This window comes from Carlito syrichta, unplaced genomic scaffold (assembly GCF_000164805.1).
Source record: "Carlito syrichta isolate Samal-C Ts95f unplaced genomic scaffold, Tarsius_syrichta-2.0.1 Scaffold288835, whole genome shotgun sequence".
Taxonomy (NCBI): Eukaryota; Metazoa; Chordata; class Mammalia; order Primates; family Tarsiidae; genus Carlito; species Carlito syrichta.
In genome coordinates, this window is record NW_007232931.1 from 70,028 (window position 1) to 90,983 (window position 20,956).

The following is a 20,956-nucleotide window of genomic DNA, read 5'->3' on the forward strand; positions in this document are numbered from 1 at the left end:
CCTGTTTCAAAATAAAACAAATTCAGAGCCTTGATCAGGGAAAAGTAGAGGGCTGTGCAAACATCAGAAATGAAAGTCACTGAATAATGGAAGTAAAGAGAAAAGAAAGAAATCTATCACAAATGAGGAAAAATCAATGGAAGAAACAGGTAATTCTCAGTGCTAAAAAAAGGGCAATGCCAGAAAAAGCAGATCTCAGAGTACAAACAATGGAGGTCATCAACGACTGGCCCCAAAAGACAACAGGGATGAGGGAATGGATGGAAAGAGTGAATAAGACTCAAGAAAGACAAGATGCAACTTGTAACAGAGATTTTGGTCATAAAAATTTTAATCCAGGAAATAAATAATAAGATGACAAGCATGGAAAGCAGAATTAATCAAGCAGAAGAAAGAATCTCAGAACTTGAAGAACGAAACATGGAATTAACCTGATCTGTAAAAAACATAGAAAGAAAATTCAGAAAGACAGAACAAAGCCTCAAAGAAATGTGCAATTATATCAAACGACCAAACCTACATCTGATTGTTATCCCAGAAGAAGAAAGAGAAATGGAGAAGACCTTGGAGCAAGTATTCCAGCATGTTATCCAGGAAAACTTTCCCCATCTCCCCAGAAATGTGACCATACAAACACAAGAGCTACAGAGAACCCTGCAAGACTTCAAATGAGAAGACCAACCCCCAGACATATAGTAATTTGTTTCCAAAAGAAAAAATCCTAAAGGCGGCAAGAGGGAAAGGTCAGACTATTTACTTGGGAAAACCAATCAGAATAGCAGCAGACCTATTAGCAGGAACACTACAAGCTAGAAGGGATGAGAGTCCAATTCAAATTCCTCAAAGCTATACAGTTTCAACCAAGAATTTCCTACCCAGTCAAGCTCAGCTTCATCAGTGATGGAGAATTAAAATCTTTCCCAGACATCCAGTCCCTAAGAGATTATGCAGCTTCCAAACTAGCTTGACAGGAGACTCTTAAAAAAGTATTAAGCATAGGGGACATTAAAATAAGAATGACCATGCACTTCCCAAGAGAACAGGAGAACACAGAATCAACAAAGAATACATCATGACTGCAAATTGCAAAACACACACATACAACAACCCAAAAGCTAAAAGAAAACAAACAAACAAAACACTTTATAAGAACCACATAGCCGGGCTCGATGGCTCAGCCTATAATCCCACGGCTTGGGAGGCTGAGGTGAGTGAATTGCCTGAGCCCGCGGGTTCAAGACCCACCTGGGCAACTTGGCGAGACCTCATCACTTCAATAAATCAAAGAATTAGCCGGGCGTGGTAGCGCACGCTTGTATTTCCAGCTACTTGGAAGGCTGAGGCGGAAGGATCGCCAGAGTCCAGCAGGTCAAGGCTGCGTTGGCTGGGAGTGGCCACTGCACTCCAGTCTGGGCGACTGAGTGAGACTCCAACTCAAAAAAAAAGAACCACATGTAGGGATAAGCAATCACATTTCAATAATCAATCTGAATGAAAATGGATTAAATGTAACACTGAAAAGAACCACAGAATGACAAACTAGATTAAAAAAAACTATGACCCAATAATTCACTACATCCAGGAAACTCATCTCACCGGAAGGGACACACAAAGACTCAAAGAGAATGGAAAGCGAGTTTCCAGGTGAAAAGACCATTTTTATTTAAAGGCAGGAGTTGTAATCTTAATATCAGACAAAACAACCTTTAAGCTATCAAAAACAGACACTACATAATGATAAAAGGTTCAATTCATCAACAAGAAATATCCATCCTAAACATATATGCATCCAACACAGGAGGACCAGTGTTTATAAAGCAACTATTAAGTAAACTAAAAAAAAGATATTGACTCTAACACTATCAACTAACAACCCTAGATAGATCATTGAGGCAAAAAAATCAATAAAGAGATCTGAAACCTCAACTTGACACTCAACCAAATAGACTTATTAGATACCTACAGAATACTCCACCCAACAACCAGAGAATATACATTCTACTCATTCTCATATGAAACATACTCCAAGATCAATTACATCTTCGTCCATGAAGTAAGCATAAACAAATTTCATAAGATCGAAAATACTGTCATGCACCTTCTCAGACAATAGTGGAATAAAAATAAATATCAACACCAAGAAAATTCCCCCAAAACCTACAAAGGCATGGACACTAAATAGCATGATGCTGAATGACTACTGGGACCACAGAAATCAAAACAGAAATTAAAGTTTTCTGGATATAAATGAAAATGAAGAAATATCCTACCAAAATCACTGAGATGCCATGAAAACAGTTCTAAGAGGGGAATTTATATTTCTACAAACACAAATCATGAATATGGAAAGATCACAAGTTGACAGTCTAACAAATTACCTATGGGAGCTAGAAAGACAAGACCACCAAAACCCTAACTTTAGCAGAAGAATCCAGATCACCAAAGTAAAAGTCCAAATACGGGACACAGAAAACAAAAATATCATAGAAAAAATCAACAAAGCAAAAAACTGGCTGTTTGAAAGAATAGACAATATGGATGAACCCCTAGCCAGAATGACCAAGAAGAAGAGAGAAAAGTCCAAATAAACATAATCAGATATGCAAAACATCAAATCACAACTGACCCCAAAGAAATACAAAAGATTATTAGTGATTACTATGCACACCTGTATGGAAAAAAACTTGAGAACATAAAAGAAATGGAGGACTTTCTGACAACCTCTCAAGGTTGCAACAAGAAGATGTTGAGACACTAAATAGACCAATAACAACAAGGAAATTGACTCTGCCATTAGTATACTACCTACAAAACAAAACAAAACAAAAGCCCTGGACCAGACAACTTTCCAGTGCATGCTACAAAACATACAAGGAGGAGCTGATAATAATCCTATTGAAAGTATTCCAGGCAACTGAGAAAGACTGAATTCTCCCCAAACCATTTAATGAAGCTAATATCACACTGATAGCCAAACCAGGTAATAATCCAACAAAAACAGAGAACCACAGGCCGATATGCCTAATGAACATAGATGCAAAAATTCTCAACAAGATTCCAGCAAATCGGATCCAACAACACATTTCAAAAATCATCCACCATGACCAAATAGACTTCATCCCCAGGATGCAAGGCTGGTTCAACATCTACAAGACCATAAGCATAATTAATTACATCAACAGATGTAAAAACAAGAACCACATGGTTATATCATTAGATGCAGAAAAAGCTTTTGATAAAATCCAGCATCCTTTTCTTGATAAAAAACTATCAGACACTTAGGCATAGAAGGAACATACCTCAAAATAGTAAACACCGTCTATAACAAACCCAAGTCAGCATATTTCTAAATGGAGAGAAACTGGAAACATTTACCCTGAAAACCAGAACAAGACAAGACTGCTCCCTCTAACCTCTCTTGTTCAACATTGTTTGGAAGTCCTAGCTAGAGCAATTAGACAAGGAAAAGAAATCAAGGGTATCCAAAGAGGGAAAAAGGAAGTTAAGTTATCCTTCTTTGCTGATGACATGATCCTACAACTTGAAAACCCAAGAGAATCTGTCAAAAACCTGCTTTCACTGATAAAGGACTTTGGCAAAGTCTCAAGGTACAAAATAAATGTCAAAAGACAATTGCATTAATATACACCATCAACAAGCAGGCAAAGAACCAAATAAAAAGCACAATTCCATTCACAATAGCCAATAGCCACACCAAAAAAAAAAAAAAAAAAAAAAAGAAAGAAAGAAAAGAAAAAAGAAATACATCAACATCTACCTAACCAGCAAAGAGAAAGACCTTTATAATGAAAACTACAGAACATTCCTCAAGGAAATCCAAGAAGACAAAAACAAATGGAAGAATATTCCATGCTCATGGATAGGAAGAAGCAACTTTATTAAGTCCATCCTATCCAAGGCAATCTATAGATTCAATGCAATACCCATTAAACTACCAAAGTCATTCTTCTCAGACCTGGACATGACAATACAGAAATTCACATGGAAACATAAATGACCATGAATAGACAAAATAATCCTTAGCAAAAGAAACAAAGCAGAAGGTATCACACTTTCAGACTTTAAACTTTACTATAAGGCTATAATAATCAAAACAGCCTGGTATTGGGACAAGAACATGCATATAGACCAATGGAACAGGATAGAGATTCTGGAAGCAAAACCTCAATTTCTCAACAAACTCATCTTCGACAAAGTCTCCAACAACAACCACTGGGGAGAGGAGAACCTATTTAGTAGATGGTGCTCATAAAACTAGCTAACCACATAAAGAAGATTAAAACAAGACCCCTACCTATCACTGTACACAAAAATCACCTCTAAACGGATCAAAGACCAAAATGTAAATCCTCAAACTATAAGAACTTTAGACAATACAGAAGATGCCTTTATGGAAATTGGAACAGGCAACCAATTTATGATCCAAACCCCAAATGCCCATGTCATAAGAGATAAGATAGACAAGTGGGCCCTCATTAAACTGAAAAGCTTCTGCAAAGCAAAAGAAACCATCAAGAGAGTGGGGAGAGAGCTTACAGAATGGGAAGTAATATTTGCCAACTGTATACCTGACAAAGGCCTAACATCCAGGATCTACAAGGAAATCAATATGCCGAAAAGAAAAAAACAAATAGCCTCATTAAAAAGGGAGCAATAGACATGAATAGACACTTCCAATAAAAAGATATATATGCATCCAACAGACACATGAAAAAATGCAAATCAAAACTACATGGAGATTCCACCTAACCCCACTAAGAATGGCTATCATTAATAAAACAAATAACAACAGCTGGTGAGGATGCGGAGAAAAGTGAACATTTCTACCCTGCTGGTGGGATTGCAAACTAGTGCAACCTCTTTGGAAAACAGTGTGGTGATTTCTAAAAGAACTAGACATTGACCTTCTATGTGACCCAGCAATCCCCCTACTGGGAATATACCTGGGGGAACTGAAATCAATCTACAAAAAGCATATCTACATATTGCATGTTTATAGCAGCACTATTCACAATAGCAAAAGCATGGAACCAACTGTGCTGCCTATCAAAACTGGACTGGATTTGAAAAATGTGGTACATGTACACAATGGAATGCTGTGTAGCCATAAAGGACAAACATATGAACTTTGCAGCAACTTGGATAGATTTAGCTCTATCATACTCAGTGATCTTATCACAGAAACAAATAACAGAGTATCACATGTTCTCACTCATAAGTGGACATAGAATATTTACCATAATACTATAAGAAAGAGATTGGCTGTAGAGGGATACCGCTGGGGTGGGAGGAATCACACATCAATAAGATTACCTGATCTCAAACCAGGCAAAGTGGGGACTAAAGGGAGGCTCAAATTTTACCTGTATGATGACCACTTGTATACCTAATCCTGAATTATACTCTTATCTTTAAAATTAAAAAACAAATAGCCTCATTAAAAAGTGGGCAATAGAACTTTTTTTATTTATAATGACTTGATTATTTATATTTCTGCTATTAGAAAGCCAATGAAGATTTTAATATTTACATTTAATTTTCAAGATAAATTTAATTCAAAAAAAGAAAAGAAAAATACAACCAGAAATATCATTTTCAGTCTATAAAGAAGATTGAGAGAATATCTTAAAATCATCTACTGAAAAATAAGTACAGATTTTATTTAAAGGCCATTTGATTTATCAACAAAGGAAATATATATCAACAAAGGAAACTAGAAACCAGATAAAGAGTAGTAAGAATATCATTAAAGAGTTGTCTGCTGCATAGATTTTTATACCCATCAAGATATACTAAGGAAGAAGGTTGAATAAAGATATTTTTTCAGACATAAAAACAAAACAAGACAAAAAAATTGTTACACAGATGGAAAATTATCTTCTTAATTCATTTTGTAAGCTTACTACTTATTTTACCAGCACTGTAAGCACAAACAAAAAGAGATGGTTAAAACGATAATAGAATGAAATCAACTTAAAGTATGTGCTATAATAATAATAAAATAATATCTCATTAGTGTCTTAAAATAGATGGAATTCAAATATATGACACCAATATCATATAAGTAGGAAGGGCAGTAAAATAAATTTTATTTACCTTTATATAAAAGTTCCTTGGAAAGTTGATGCTGAGGCTAAAATCTAGATTAGCATTAGACTTTTATAAGTTAAAGATGCATGATACAATATCTAGGATAACTACTAAAAGGGTAGACATAGAGTGTATGTATACCTTCCAAACAAATAGAAGATAAAGCTGAAAATATAAAGAACATACAAAATCAAAAAACTTCTAGAAATTTCTTCTCTATTGATCTTTTTTATTTATAATGACTTGATTATTTATATTTCTGTTGTTAGAAAGCCAATGAAGATTTCAATATTTACATTTAATTTTCAAGATTTTAATGCATTTTATTTAAAACAATAAAAAATTGCTTTTACTATATTTTATTATATTTGATCATACTTTCAGTGCAACTTGCGTCTCTATTTATTTTTCTATTTTTGAAAAAAAATACTATCTGTGTCGCCTTGCATATGTAATAAAGGAAAGAGAAGTTATTTAAGCACCTCAGAAGAGAATCACTTAGTATTTCTTTTATCACTCATATCTTTACTTTAGCCTTGTCTTTACATTACTGTGATCTTATCTCTTTATCACCTAATTTTGACCTAAGCATAGTTGAGTTACCATTTAGATATCTATTAGCCAAAGAAACTTAGATTTGATGAGAAAACTTCTACCTTATTTATTTATTCAGTTATACATTTAGCTATTTATTCATTCATTCATTCATTTATGCAAAGTTATTTGGGAGCCAACATTATTGTATGGCTGTATGTATTGGATGCTGAGACAAAACAAAGAACAAACAAACAAACAAATTAAGCCTAACTTTGTGGATACTGCATTCTATTAAGAGAATACAGACAAAAAATAAACCAGATGAGTAAGTAAAATCTAGAGTATGTTAGCTTGTGACAAGAAAAAAAGAAAGGCAATAAAGGGGCATGTCAGTGTCAAAGATAGAGTATTTAATTTAGATAAGGAAGAAGACAAGTCTTCACTGGACATGAGACAAATATGTCAAGCCCTGAAGGAGGTGAGAGAGTTCACAATGATATCATCTAGAAAAAGATTATTCCTGGCAGAGGAAAAGGTGTTTTTACCCAGTGGTATTTGCTGTGTAAGGGTCTGTTGCCACATCAGATCCCAGAAAACTACAAATGACTTGTCCATTGAATTTAGAAAGTATCTGATATAACATAATTTCATTTACAATGTAGAAAGATTTTAAATGCATTTAAGTAATATTGTATTACTGGGTTTAAACTTCTATTTGTGTTCTCTTGGATCAGTGATAATGCATTAAAATGCTAAAAACTAAAGTTCTGGAATATTATTCTAGTCAGCATAATTCTGAGGAAGTTGTTGGAGAAGGGCAAATCACATTTCCTCACAACAGTATCACTGCTCCTATACAATAAAATTTTGTTAAAATATACCATAATGGGCTGCTTCACTCAAAATGTGATTTAGTCATTGCTTTATATAGTAATTAATTGATAGATGATTATTCGAGCATCCAAGTGTATTGGTATTCTATCATAGTATTATAACATTTATATTTATAGAATTCATTATGATTTTCAAATGATCCTACATACTTAATCTTCATAATAATCCTTCAAGTAGATAAAAAGTTATCTTTTTTTTAATAGGTTTCCAAAAGAGATTCCAAAAGATTTAAGTTGACCAATTTGCATGTAAAGAGTAAGTATCAAGTCAGAGTTAGGAACTCATGCTTTTGCACTTTGTGTAATGTTCTTTCTTTCCTTGCTATGGACCTATTTTGCAGTACTCAGCAAAATAAATTTCTCAAAGAAAAGATACCTGCATACAAACAAACAAATATATTCTTTCCATATGTAAAACATATAAGCTTTTCATCTCTGTGTATAGTAACTTGTATCTTCATTAGCAATTATATTAGCTACCAGAAGTAGAGAAAATAGACAATATTCTTTTTTATGGAAGTGGAATGATTTAATGGATTACATAAAATGTGAAAAATATGACATAAAACAATGTCTGTAAGTTGTACAAAATTATTATTTACTACTTAAAATTCTATTTTTATGAAATACATATTTTAAATGCATAATATAAATTTTAAAAATCTCATCAGATTTAAATGCAGAATGAGTGCATTAACATATCAATGTTTAAGTGTTATATTATTTCTCCTTAAAATTGCTTTGAGAAATTGAATATTTGGGGTTTTTTTTCATTATTACAAGATGAGCAATTTGTGTTTGTCTTGCTTCACTGATGTGTACTTCTAGCTCTTAATCCTATATTGATTTTCCCAGCGGCCTAGGAAAAGTCCTATTCATTTTTGTTCCTACATCAGTACACTTGAGACCAGGTAATTTATAATGAACTAAAGTGTATTGGCTCATGGTTCTGGAGGCTAGGAAGTCCATAATTGAGGGATCAGCATTTGGCAAGGGCTTTCCTGTATTATCATCCCATGGCAGAAGCAGAAGGACAGGAGAAGGCAAAACAAACAAAAAAACAAATTGCTCTTTTATAATAGAATCAATTTCATCTGAGAAGGTAAAGCCCTCATAGTTTAATCACTTCTTAGGAGACCCATTTCTTAATACTGTTACAATGGTGATTACATTTCAGCATGAGCTTTGGAGGAAACAAACATTCAAACAATAATGACCTACCAGCCTCAAAACTTCATCCAAAGATAAATGTGAGAAACTCTCTTAAAGGAATGAGTGTAACATTTTAGGGATTCAAATTTTAATACAATAAACGGTAGACCAACCATAATGACTGATTTGAAAATCTATTTTTATTTTTTAATGCTTGTATTTTTATAATAACTTGTATATTTAAAATTTACTGTCCTTTTTACTTTTCTCTTATCTTTAACTCATAATTTTCAGGATCCTAAATTACAAATGGTTCTAAATCCATTATTGCATATATACTGTTTTGGAAAAGTCATTATTGCATTGATGAGTTTTTTTTATCCCCTTGCTGGCACCTTTCCATGAAACTAGTAAGTTCATTTTTCAGCTCACATCTTGTCACTAAAGGCCGAAAAAAGAAAATAAAAAAAACAACACTCTTTGTGAATTCCACCATCCGTGTTTGAACAGGTTGATCTTTCGCAAACCAAGAACAGACACAGACTTTCTTTGGAAGTATAAGTCGCATTGAGTAACTGTATAAATATATATTGATTGCTTTCATATATTGTGAATAATTTCAAATATATCTTTGTACAATGGAAAATATGAGATTTCCTTTACTTTTTTCCTCCTATGAATAAATTTTATCATTCCAATATTATTTTAATAGTAATTTTCTTTACTTTTGAACCATTTTGTGAACTCTGGAATCATTCATTTATTTATAACTTAATCATTTAGTTTTTATTATTTGAAAATAGAAATTTGTTGAAGTAATAATCTAGTCTGACATAAATTATTATAAAGTGCTTCTAATGATGGACATTCTATCAATATTTGGGGAAGTTTTTCCCAATGTTTGATCACACTGATAGATTTTTTTCTTTTTGTCTAAAGTTTCATCTAAACTCCTATGATACTATTGTTGCTATGATTTTTTTAATCTTCTTTCATCTAAACTCCATTGATACAAGAGCTAATATGAAAAACTTCTACTTCATGAAATAGCACTGCATATAGTTAGCTTTTATATAAATACAAATCATTATTAAGTTATTCTTAAGTTTTCTTTCTACCTGTAACCCAATCCCATTTTCACACCATACAACGTTTTATTTTTAATACCTCTCTCTACTGAGCTTATTTTTATTTTATCACATTAGCTTTTTCTGTTTCTACTAGTATTATGTACCTATAGGAATCTAGTAGATAATGTTGAATTTATAGCATTCTAAGCTTGAAAAATATTTTTAAAGGCAGTTCATCATAGTTGACTAATACCTCTCTTTATGTCAAATTCAGAAGAGACAGTTTCTAACTACATATTAGGTTATCAGTAGGGATGTTGCCTGTCACTCTCCTTCACCAAGAAGTAAGATCTATTTCTATATTTACTCTGCCTGAATGCAATGAAATTCTCCTAAATTACTTTGGGTTAATAATTCATTTAGACTATTCTCATATCTGCTTTAAGGAAAAAATGTTTTGCTTTGAAAAACAAGTCACTTTGCATTTAATCCTCTGTAGTTTGTAGCATTTGTATAACAAAAGAAATTAGTACAAATCATACTACTTATATGAAAAAAATGTGTTGTTGATGTTGAATACTTTGTGTGTGTCAGAGATAGGGAGAGAGAGAGAGAGAATGGGAGTTAAAGTTTTATTTTATACCAACATTGTTTCACAAGTCATTTATGTGTTTCTCTCTAGTCCATAGAAACAGTAAATTAAAGTGCATTTTAAAATAGAAAACAATGCATGTGAACATATAAAAATACAACCTGCAACCTGAAAAATCCTTTATTTTGTTGGTTGATCATATAATATATTTCAACTTTCTTGATATCATATTGAAGTTCATATGCATTATCCTTTCATCTTGCACAGAAAACTTCTATTTTATTAATAGGAATGAAAAATGGTAACTTTCAAAATGTAATATGTATTATACAGTTTTTCCAAGTAGTGTAATAATGTTAAAAAAACTTAATTATTAATTTTCCATCTGCCATTTGTCATTAAGATACTCTACAAAAAGGGAAATAAAAACCAGAAAATAATACTTTTGTGCCATTACTCAAGCAAAATTATAATAGCATTTTCATCAGTACTTTTCTAAAAATTGAATTCAAATATAGTTTATGAATATATAAATACACTGAAAATGTTCCATATATTTACAATGTAAATACACCACCACCCAACTGTAATGTAAAAGTGTATCTTTTTACTTTTTACTCAACTCCTAGAGTTCTGTAGTATATCAAGAACATATTAATTATGAAAATGTTGCTTCATAAAATTAATTCTACAATATTTATAAAATGGCTTAAAATGAGAAAGTATTTAGTTTATTGCAGATATATATGTAGAAAATAAAAGTAATAAAATCACGGTGATTTTAATTTATTTTTAAAGATTTAAATTAATTTTCCTTACATTTTTTACTACATGAATGCAGTAAAGGAAAATTAATTGCTTTGCTATTGCACTCATAAAAATGAATAGAGAAAAGAGATGTCAAATTGAATAAAGCTGAGAATTCAATCTGAGAAAGAAGATATCTCTTTTTCCCTTGCTTTTTCCCCCAAGTTTGGATATACCCAGCCCAAATTAACCAAGCGTCTCTGGAATTTATGTGAATACGACAGAGGAGACTCAAGAACAGGGTTGCTCCAGCACTAACTAGCCAGTTTCTCCAGAGTTCTGGAAGTCCTTTAAGGCTTTGTACAATCAAAGGACTTAAGGCTTATTTTTAACTGACATCTAGAGAAACTTAGTTTAGACTATTTTGTTTTTGTTTTTGTTGTTTTGAGTTGGAGTCTCACTCTGTCGCCCAGACAGGAGTGCAGTGGCCACTCCCGGCCACCGCAGCCTCGACCTGCTGGGCTCCGGTGATCCTTCCACCTCAACCTTCCGAGTAGCTGGAATTACAGGCACGCGCTACCACACCCGGCTGATTTTTTGATTTATTGTAGAGATGAGGTCTCGCTGCCCAGGCGGGTCTTGAACCCGTGGGCTCAGACAATTCAGTCACCTCAGCCTCCCAAGGCGCGGGATTACAGGCTGAGCCACTGAGCCCGGCCTAGACTATTTTCTAAGAACAAATGCCTATACATGTTTCAAAAGTCCTTTTCTCAATCCGAAGCCAATCTAAATAGGATTGTGGTATGGTTGCGACAAAATGACATTCTGGCAAAGGCAAAACTATGGAGACAATAAAAATATCAGTGGCTGTCAGGAGTTCCTGGGGAAGGGAGGGATGAAAAAGCAGAGCCCAGAGGTCTTTTAGGTCAGTGAAGCTATTCTATATGATACTGTAGCGATGGATGCATGTCATTACACATTTGTCCAAAGTCATGAAATGTGCAATACCAAAAGTGAATGTTAATATAAATGATGGAGCCTAGGTGATAATGACGTGTCAAGTAGCTTCATCAGTTGGAAAAAAAAAAAAGTACCACCCTGGTGGTGAATGTTGAAAATGAAGATGGCTGTTGATGTGTGGGGGCAGTAGGCAAATGGGAAATTTCCATCTGCTGCTTAATTTTGCTTTAACCTAAAACTGCTCTGAAAAATAAAGTCTGCTTTTTAATTTTTTTTTTATTTTAAAGATGTGGATTAAAATTCAGGGTTAGTAATACAAATGTTCATTATTCAAGTACCCTTGTTGATGAGGTGTGCCCCCTCCCCGGCAGTTTCCCACTATGGTCAATCCCTTTCTTATAGGATTATGATAATTGTCCAAGGTCTGCTATGAGTGAGAACACGTGGTACTCAGTTCTTTGTTTCTGTGATACATCACTCAGTATTATAGACTCTAAGTTCATCCAAGTTAAGTCTATTTTTTAAAAGTCTCATCTCTATACATGTTTTTCACTGTTAGTTGACTTGATCTCCACTAATGTACATGGAATTCTTAGATAAATAAATTTAGCTATTATAGCCTTAATACAGCCTGAAACTCTGTTTGCAGTTGTAATTCATATAATAAAGTACGAAAAACAAGTCATATGTCTCATGTGAATACATCTCATACAAGTAGATGTCATTGTCAATGTCCCTCTTTCTGGATTCTAATCAAATTAATGTTTTAGCTTCATGTTCTTTACAGTTCATATTCACTTTCTTTTCACCCTTTATCTCCAGTCACAACTATAAAATTGAATAGTATGAAATTGCCAGTTTTTCCCAAGTTGCCTTGCTGGTCCATACAAACAACATGAACTTTGCCATACTTCCTTACTTTTAGAGAAATATCTCCCACTACTTTTAGCACAAGCTTCGATATTTCTTTAAATGTAGAATTGGCTAAACATGATCTTCAGACACAGTTTTCAATATCTTTTATATTTTTGATAGCACTTTATTTACTGTTAAGCGTGATAAACATGACTTTTTGCATAAGAATATGTATGGCAATCAGCAGAAAACTTAAAAAAATATTAAAAAGGCAATCCTATACTATTTTTATAATTTCCAATAACACCATGGAGAAACGTGCAAAAATATATATGAAAATCATCTTGTTCAAAGAATATAGGGATATGATAGAAAACTTTATGGCCTTCTGATGTGATTTGATCAATGTCTAATAAATTATTGTTAGACAAACACCTATTTCCATTATCCAGTATTCACAAATTTTAATTGCATTCTTTCTTTTCTACTATGACACTAACTAGTGTGAATAATTCACTAATTTAATATTCTTTTGGCAATTTTGGACTAGTATCATTATTCTTGAGCTTTCTTGCCTTGATTTTGAGAATTTGGGAGCTCTGATGAGTAATTCTAACTTTATACTGCATCTCAAATGACTGCAAAATCTATTTATACTAAAGATCAAAGACACAACAGATGCATTGTTTCTAAGTGTATTAAAAGCTTTGTATTTCTAAATATTGCACTCAAAATTTTTAAAGTGTGTATTTTATTTAAAAAACCAACACAGTAAAATATATATGTGTGGGTAGACAGACAGACAGAATAAAAGATAGATTAGCATAAAGAGTTACCATTAAAATATACTTTACTTTCAAAAGATCCATGAGGAAATTTAACACATTAATTTGTTTCCCCTTTATTCATATTTTAGGTTTAAAAATACATTACTGGTAAGGTAGATGGTTACCCCTAATTAAAACACAAATACCGTAATTACAGTTTATATGCTATTATCCTGAATCTACACTGGATGAGTTTAAACAGCCAAACAGCCATTAATTTTACTGTTCAAAGAAATGCTCATAATCTTTTTAAAATGTCATATAAAATATTCATTTCTAAATGCCCTGTGGTGATTTCTGAATTTATTTAAAGTGGGCTGTTGATAGCTCTTTTTATAAATAAGCAATTACACTGAATATATCATGGCCCATCACATTATACATTCTATAATTTCATGGCTGAAAGGCCCACAGCTGATCTGCATAAATGCAGTGCATATCACAGCAGGTGAAGGGTTTGATTACACAGGATAATCAGTGTTATTATTTATAGTAACTATTTATATTTGTTATTTATTAAATCTTTACAAATCAGGTATCTGTTTCTTCCAGAGATATACTCCAAGAATATCTGTAATAAGATGTTGATCTTTTGAATATTTTACAGAATGGCCTTTTACATCTGAATTCCCAGTTTCAATTACTGTCAAGCTCCTCAGAATTAGATTTTTAAATGACATTGGCTTACAAGGCATTTTGGAAGTTATGTGCTTTACACGTTTAATAGTAAGAAGAATTTTCAAATTCAATACATTCATCTAATTTTGATGAGATCAAATTTGGTACTGATGGAAACTTTACCCCTACTTGCCTTGGTAAATTGCATTTCTTTGTCTACTTTCTTTACATTATTCTCTTAATAACACTTATGGAGATAGGAGTTGTGCTGTTCACTGAGGATATGATGATGTCAAAAAGACATAGAGCTACCATTTTTATATTATTTATTTAATTGTAGTAATTTGCATGCTATGAAGGAAAAGTTACAATGAGAACACATAATTGTGGGACCTAATCTGTTATGGGCAGTGAAAGAGATCTGAAAATGTGGGTAAAGTCTCTCCAAGGTCCAGAAAGGAGACCTTTCTGTGTATGTGTATGTCTGTGGGAGGAGAAGAAGGTTGGAGGCGAGGGTCACTGCAAAAAGAAATGAAAAAAAGTGCAGATATCCTGAGATCACAAGTTTGTTTAATCAGGATCCTCAAAAAAAGAAACAGTGAAAAGAGGGAGTACTCAAAAAGTTAATTTCTGATAACTTTCCAGACATATTTATAGATACAAAACACTAAATGTATACCGAAAAGAAAAATATTTATATTTAGTCAATCTTTAACAAAGCAAAGTACTCTAAAGACAAAAAAATATTTAAAACAATGAGAGAAGAAATGAAAACTAAAACAATTAGAGAAAAAATGAAAACCAAGGCTGACATATTGATGACAATTTTCATGTCAACAATATAAGCCATAAGATATAATCATAATTTCTTCAAAATTTTGAGAGAAAGTAACAGTCAATCTAGAATTCTTTACTTAATAATTCGTTAAGAAAAAAATTATATAAGAATATTTTGAATTAAATACAAATATAAATATTTTATTAAGAACAGGTATTCACTGAAAGAATACCAAAAGCATATTCATCAAGTAAAAATATAAACAAATCAAAACAAACCACAAAAATATCATAATCAAGCTAAACTCTAATGGGTTTAAAAGAAAGACAGAACAACAATATCAAACATAAAACTATGTGAATTTGAAAAAGTGTATTTGGAGTCAAAATGTTCTAATTTCTTTGTATTGCTAAGGGAGATATGTGTGCTAAACTATTTTGTTATTCTTTAAAATAGCCATTATAATTTCAAAGTTACCACTAAAATTAAAGTTAGACTGCAAAATTTCTAAATGAATAAAGAAAATTAGGAATAAATGCTCATCGTCAGTTCTAAAGAGGCAATAGAAAGAAAAAAAAAGCAAAGAAAGTGTGCTACAAATGAAAAGCAAAAAGTAAAGTCAAAAACAATATAAGCAAACTTTCATAGTTAATGTAAATAATTTATACTCAAAAGGTTAAGTCCAGGGATTGCCAGATTTTAAAAATAAATCTATACGCTATTTTGTAGAGCCTCAAAACATAAAAACATGAAATGGTGAAAAGTAAAATAAAAAAATACCAAAAAATTCTAGTGAAGAGAAAATGGAAATACATTATTATAGAGTGCATCTCTTTATAATGATAATATTTTCAATTTATTGAAAAGTATAGCATTTCTTAATTAGTAATCACTGAATAAAATATCCTCAGATTATATGGAGCACTATTTGATAGAACTACAGAAAAAAAGATTATTTTTTTATTTGAAGATTTCAACCAGTTATGTAACTTTTTATTATCTAAACTAAAAATTATCAAAGATTTGTAAGACTTGAAAAACATGGTGAATTTTAGCTGTATTCAATAAAAAATATAGAACCCAGCAACCAACAATTGTCATGTTTTAAAAACTACATGGTATAGAAAACATATTCTATGAAACTGTAGATTATCAGTTTACTCTGTTGATAGTTTCATTTGCTGTACAGAAGCTGATAAGTTTAGTTAGGGTCCAGTGATCAATTTCTGTTTCTGTTGCATTTGCTTTTGAGGTTTTAATCATAAATTCTTGGATCAATGTCCAGATTAATTTTTTTATTTTAGTGTTTCCTTTATGGTTTTTATAGTTTGGCATCCAACATTTAAGTCTTTAATCTCTCTTGACTTAATTTTTGTGTATAATAAGACCTGGGGATCCAGTTTCATTCTTCTGTATACGGCTAGCCAGTATTCCAAGCACCATTTATTGAACAGGGTGTCCTTTCTCCATTATTTTCTTTTGTTGACTACATTTAAGAACAATTGATTGTAGGTGTGGAGATTTATTTCTGGGATCTCTATTCAGTTCCATTGGTTTGCAAGTCTATTTTTGTACTTTACTACTTTGGTTACTGTAGCCTTGTACTATAATTTGATGTTAGGTAAAGTGATGCTTCCGGCTTTGTTCTTTCTGATTAGGATTGCTTTGGCTATTTGGGCTCTTTTTTGGTTCCTTTCAAATTTTAGAATGCTTTTAAAAGTTCTGTGAAAAATGATGTTGGTAATTTAAAAGAAATTGCATTGAATCTTTAGATTACTTTAGTAGTACAAACATTTTAACAATACCGATTCCTTCAATCCTTAAGCTTGAAATGCTTTTCTATTTGTTTGTGTCATCCGTCATTTCTTTCATTCGTGTTGTAGTTGTCATCGTAGAGGTCTTTCACCTCCTAGGTTAGATATATTCCTAGGTTTTTTTTAAATGCCTGTTGTAAATGGGATTGCGTTATTGATTTGAATTTCAGTTTAAATGTTATTCATGTGTAAATATGCTACAAATATTTATACACGTTGTGTTTTGAAAATGTACTGAACTCATTTACAAGGTATAGGAGTCTTTTGGAGGGATCTTTAGGGTTTCTAGGTTTAGAACAATATCATCAGTGAACAAGAATAATTTTATTCCCTTTTGTTCCTATTTGGATGTCTTTTATTTCTTTCTCTTGCCTGACTGTTGTGGTTAGGGCTTAGTTTCCATTTCAAGAAATTAGAAAATAAGATAAAAATATACCTAAAGAAAGCAGAAAGAACAGCATAAAAAAATTAATACAATTAGAGAGAGGGAGAAAGAGAGAATTAAATCAAATCTAGTTCTTTGAAATATTTTAAAAAATATTTAATTTTTAATAATGGCAACCATGATGAAGAGAGAGAGAGAGAGAGAGAGAGAGAGAGAGAGAAGACACAAATGACCAACTTCAGGAACTAAAATGAAGGAAATATCACAACATATCAAATCAGACATTAAGATATAATAGAGGAATGCCATGAACAATCTTCACATATAAATTCAAAGCTTGATTTTCAGATTACCTTGGTTCTTGCATATTAAAACGCTGAATTTTAAAACTATAATCTCCACTAGATTTCTGTGGTCTGTTTTTGAACACAAGGTCTAGAGTCCATTTTTCTTTTGTTGTATGTGTCTTTCCTACAATAAAAAAAGCTGAAGCAATAAATTATGAAAACTCAATGAGATGAGTATGAGGTATGTAGACGGAAGAGTATAAAAGTGGAAAAATAAAACTAGTTAATCACTCAATTTTTTATTCTATAACTTTAAAACCCTCCTTCTGTATTCAGGAGGAGATGTGCCTATTACTTTTCCTAAACTTGATTTTTTCCATTGTAAATATAGATGCATACCTTTTAGTCTTTCTCTGCCAAAGCATAAGCAAACAGATATGTAAAATTTCTGCAAAATGCTTATACCAGTTTTCCAGGTAATATTTGTGACAGAAAAAAGAAGATTCAAAGGAAGTGGCTATGGTGAGTTCTAGAGAGTCCATTTATTCACCATTTGCTTTCTTTACATTACCCTACTCAAACCATCACATTCTGGTCAAATGTATTTTTCTTCTATGAAAATCTAAAGAACAAGAACTTTTACTAACAATTTATCTGTATTTATCTTCCTCTTCTATATTTCAGAGCTTGCAAAGAACCACAAAGCTGTTCTATATATAGCTTACATTAGGCTAAAGGTTTGGGAGCTCTGAACAGAATCTTTTGCATCTCCTGGTGGAGTTTTTTCCCCTCTCACATTTCTAACTTGAACTCTAATAACCTATTTTTTTTTTAACAGAATTACTTCTTGTAGGTCAAATAGTATTGAGAACAAGACACTTTGAAACATATTCAACTCATGGTGGTCTCCTGCTATAAATTCTAGGATAGGATATAAAGGTTTAACATGTTTGTATATGTGAAAATTAGCAATTTCAATGACAACTTTAGCGCTAAACTCCTTTAATAATGCACAGATAAGTGAATGAGAACCAGTACCCATCACCTCTTCCCGTATCCTCAAAAAGTCTTCTGCAAATATTATCCAAATAACCAGAATGCTTTTATAAATGTTCCACCATGGGGCATGTTTTCAATATTTCAGTGCTTACAAATCTGGAAATAATGATTATATAAAAAACCTTGCATTGAGTCACTGCTTGTTTCCTTAACCATTAGCGATGTCAACATTTAAAAAATAGCCATGCAGCCAGATGGCAAATAAAGACTTCTGGTTATAAGCCTTGATTAAACATAACTTGTATTACAGTGTTATCATTTGATTAATATATGTATATAAACCATAAGTCATAATAATATTTTTTGTTGATTTGGAATACAGCAATCTTTGGTGTAAAGTGAATCCACAGAGTTGTGGTCACAAGAAAAGCCTTGATTTCTCTTATTTGTATGCTCCCCTTAGTGTGATGCTATGGCTGTCAAAATGGACATGGAAATCAGTCCCAGAAGTAAAAGTGATGTCATGTGCACTGGCATTTGGCGGAGGTATTCTTTGGTTCACCTTTAAATATTCTAATCATTCACTATTCTTAGAGACTACACCACTTTGCTCTGTAACATCATTTCCAGGTGCATAACAAATAATTCAAACTATATCAACAAAGAAAAAAAAATGAGAAGGTTCATATAATTTTAGGCGCCAATAGCCATAAAGTCAATTTGAAGATATAAACATTTTCTACAAACCACATATTCTACATATAGTTGCTTTTCTGACTCCTAAGGAAATATTTTTTTCAAAGGAAAGAGAAGATTACAACATCACTCATTTTCAGGGAAATCATTCAGTAACCAAGGCTTGTGATCTATTCTCATCAGAATGAAAGCAAATCAGAATGTAAACAAAATAAATGGAAATTATATAAGACTCAGAATGTTATTTTTCATGGAATAATACCCTTTTTATATGTATTCTAGTAGTTGGTATTATCTAGCCTTAGTAATTCTAATATTTTTTCTAAATCTTGGTGATATTACAGGTCAGCTGAATCAAGGGTATACAATCTTGAACTTTTTTTCACTTAACTGACATACAGATTATCTATCAAAAATACATTCAAAAGATCAATGCCTGTTGAAAATCGGAATATTTTTTGTGATATGTGTGTATAATTCTCTCACTTAAACCAGATTAATTTTTTCCAACGTAGAATTCACCTAAAACTCTTTTGCAAGTCTTTTCCTGTATGCAAAAATCAATTAAACAAAGACATATCTGTTCCAGATTCTATTCCAGTTGCTACAAAAAATATATATAATATATTATATATATATGCATACATATATAATTGTGGCTTTACCATCAGAGAGCTCATACTCAATGTGAGCAGAAACTTAAAGAATAACTTTAAATGTAACAGTGCAAGTATTATGGTCAAGACATGTCCCCAGAGCTAAGAAAGCAGGCAAATAGGAATGCTTATTTTTACCTAGGCCTTCCACTAAAGGCTTTTCTAAACAAAGAATATAGGGAGACTGAGACATCTGGTAAACTCAGTAGTAAATCAGGCAAAGATTGGTGATTATTTCCAGACAGAATATTAACAAAGGTAAAACATATTTTTTTTTTCCTACTGCTGCTATAATCAATTACCAAAAACTTGGTGGCTTAAAAAAAACACAAGTTTATTCTCTGAAAGTTCTGGAGATCGGAAATTCAAAATTCCTTTATCTGGGCTAGTCATAGAATCAGTCGGGGTGCTTCTTTCTAGAGACTCTGAGGAAATAATTCATTCCCTTGCCTTTTTCAACTTTTTATGCCCATCTGTATTCCTTGGCTTGTGGTTGCTTCCTTTATCTTCAAGATGCTTCAATTCTGCTTCCATCACCATATTGTTTCACTGAGTTTTTCTATATATATCTGACCCTTCCTAGACTGTTGTGATTATATCACATACAATCACATGCTAATCCAGTATAATCTCTTCATCTCAAGATTCTTAATCACATCTGCAAAGTTCCTTTTGCCATCAAAGGTAAAAGTCTCAGATTCTTGAGGGCCATTCTCAGTCTATCACACATATTTGAGGGCCGTTCTCAGTCTATCATACATACTTTGGCAGGAAAATACACACAGGGAATTATAGATTTCCAGGAAAGATGAGTTTGGAGTGCAGTTTTATGAATCTGAAGAGGTAGGTAAAAACTACATGAGTTTCTCTCAAAGTGAAAATCAGTAACCACAAGTAGTTCAATGATTCATTTCATTGAGTAGGGAAAATAACACAGCATAGAAGACATTAGAATTTATAAATGTATTTTTTTTTTTTT

The 20,956-nt window shown here is 32.2% G+C and overlaps 1 pseudogene; it reads left to right on the forward strand.

The window, feature by feature from the left end:
* The window catches only part of LOC103256009, a 211,922-nt pseudogene that overhangs the window by 69,822 nt on the left and 121,144 nt on the right, over positions 1 to 20,956 (forward strand).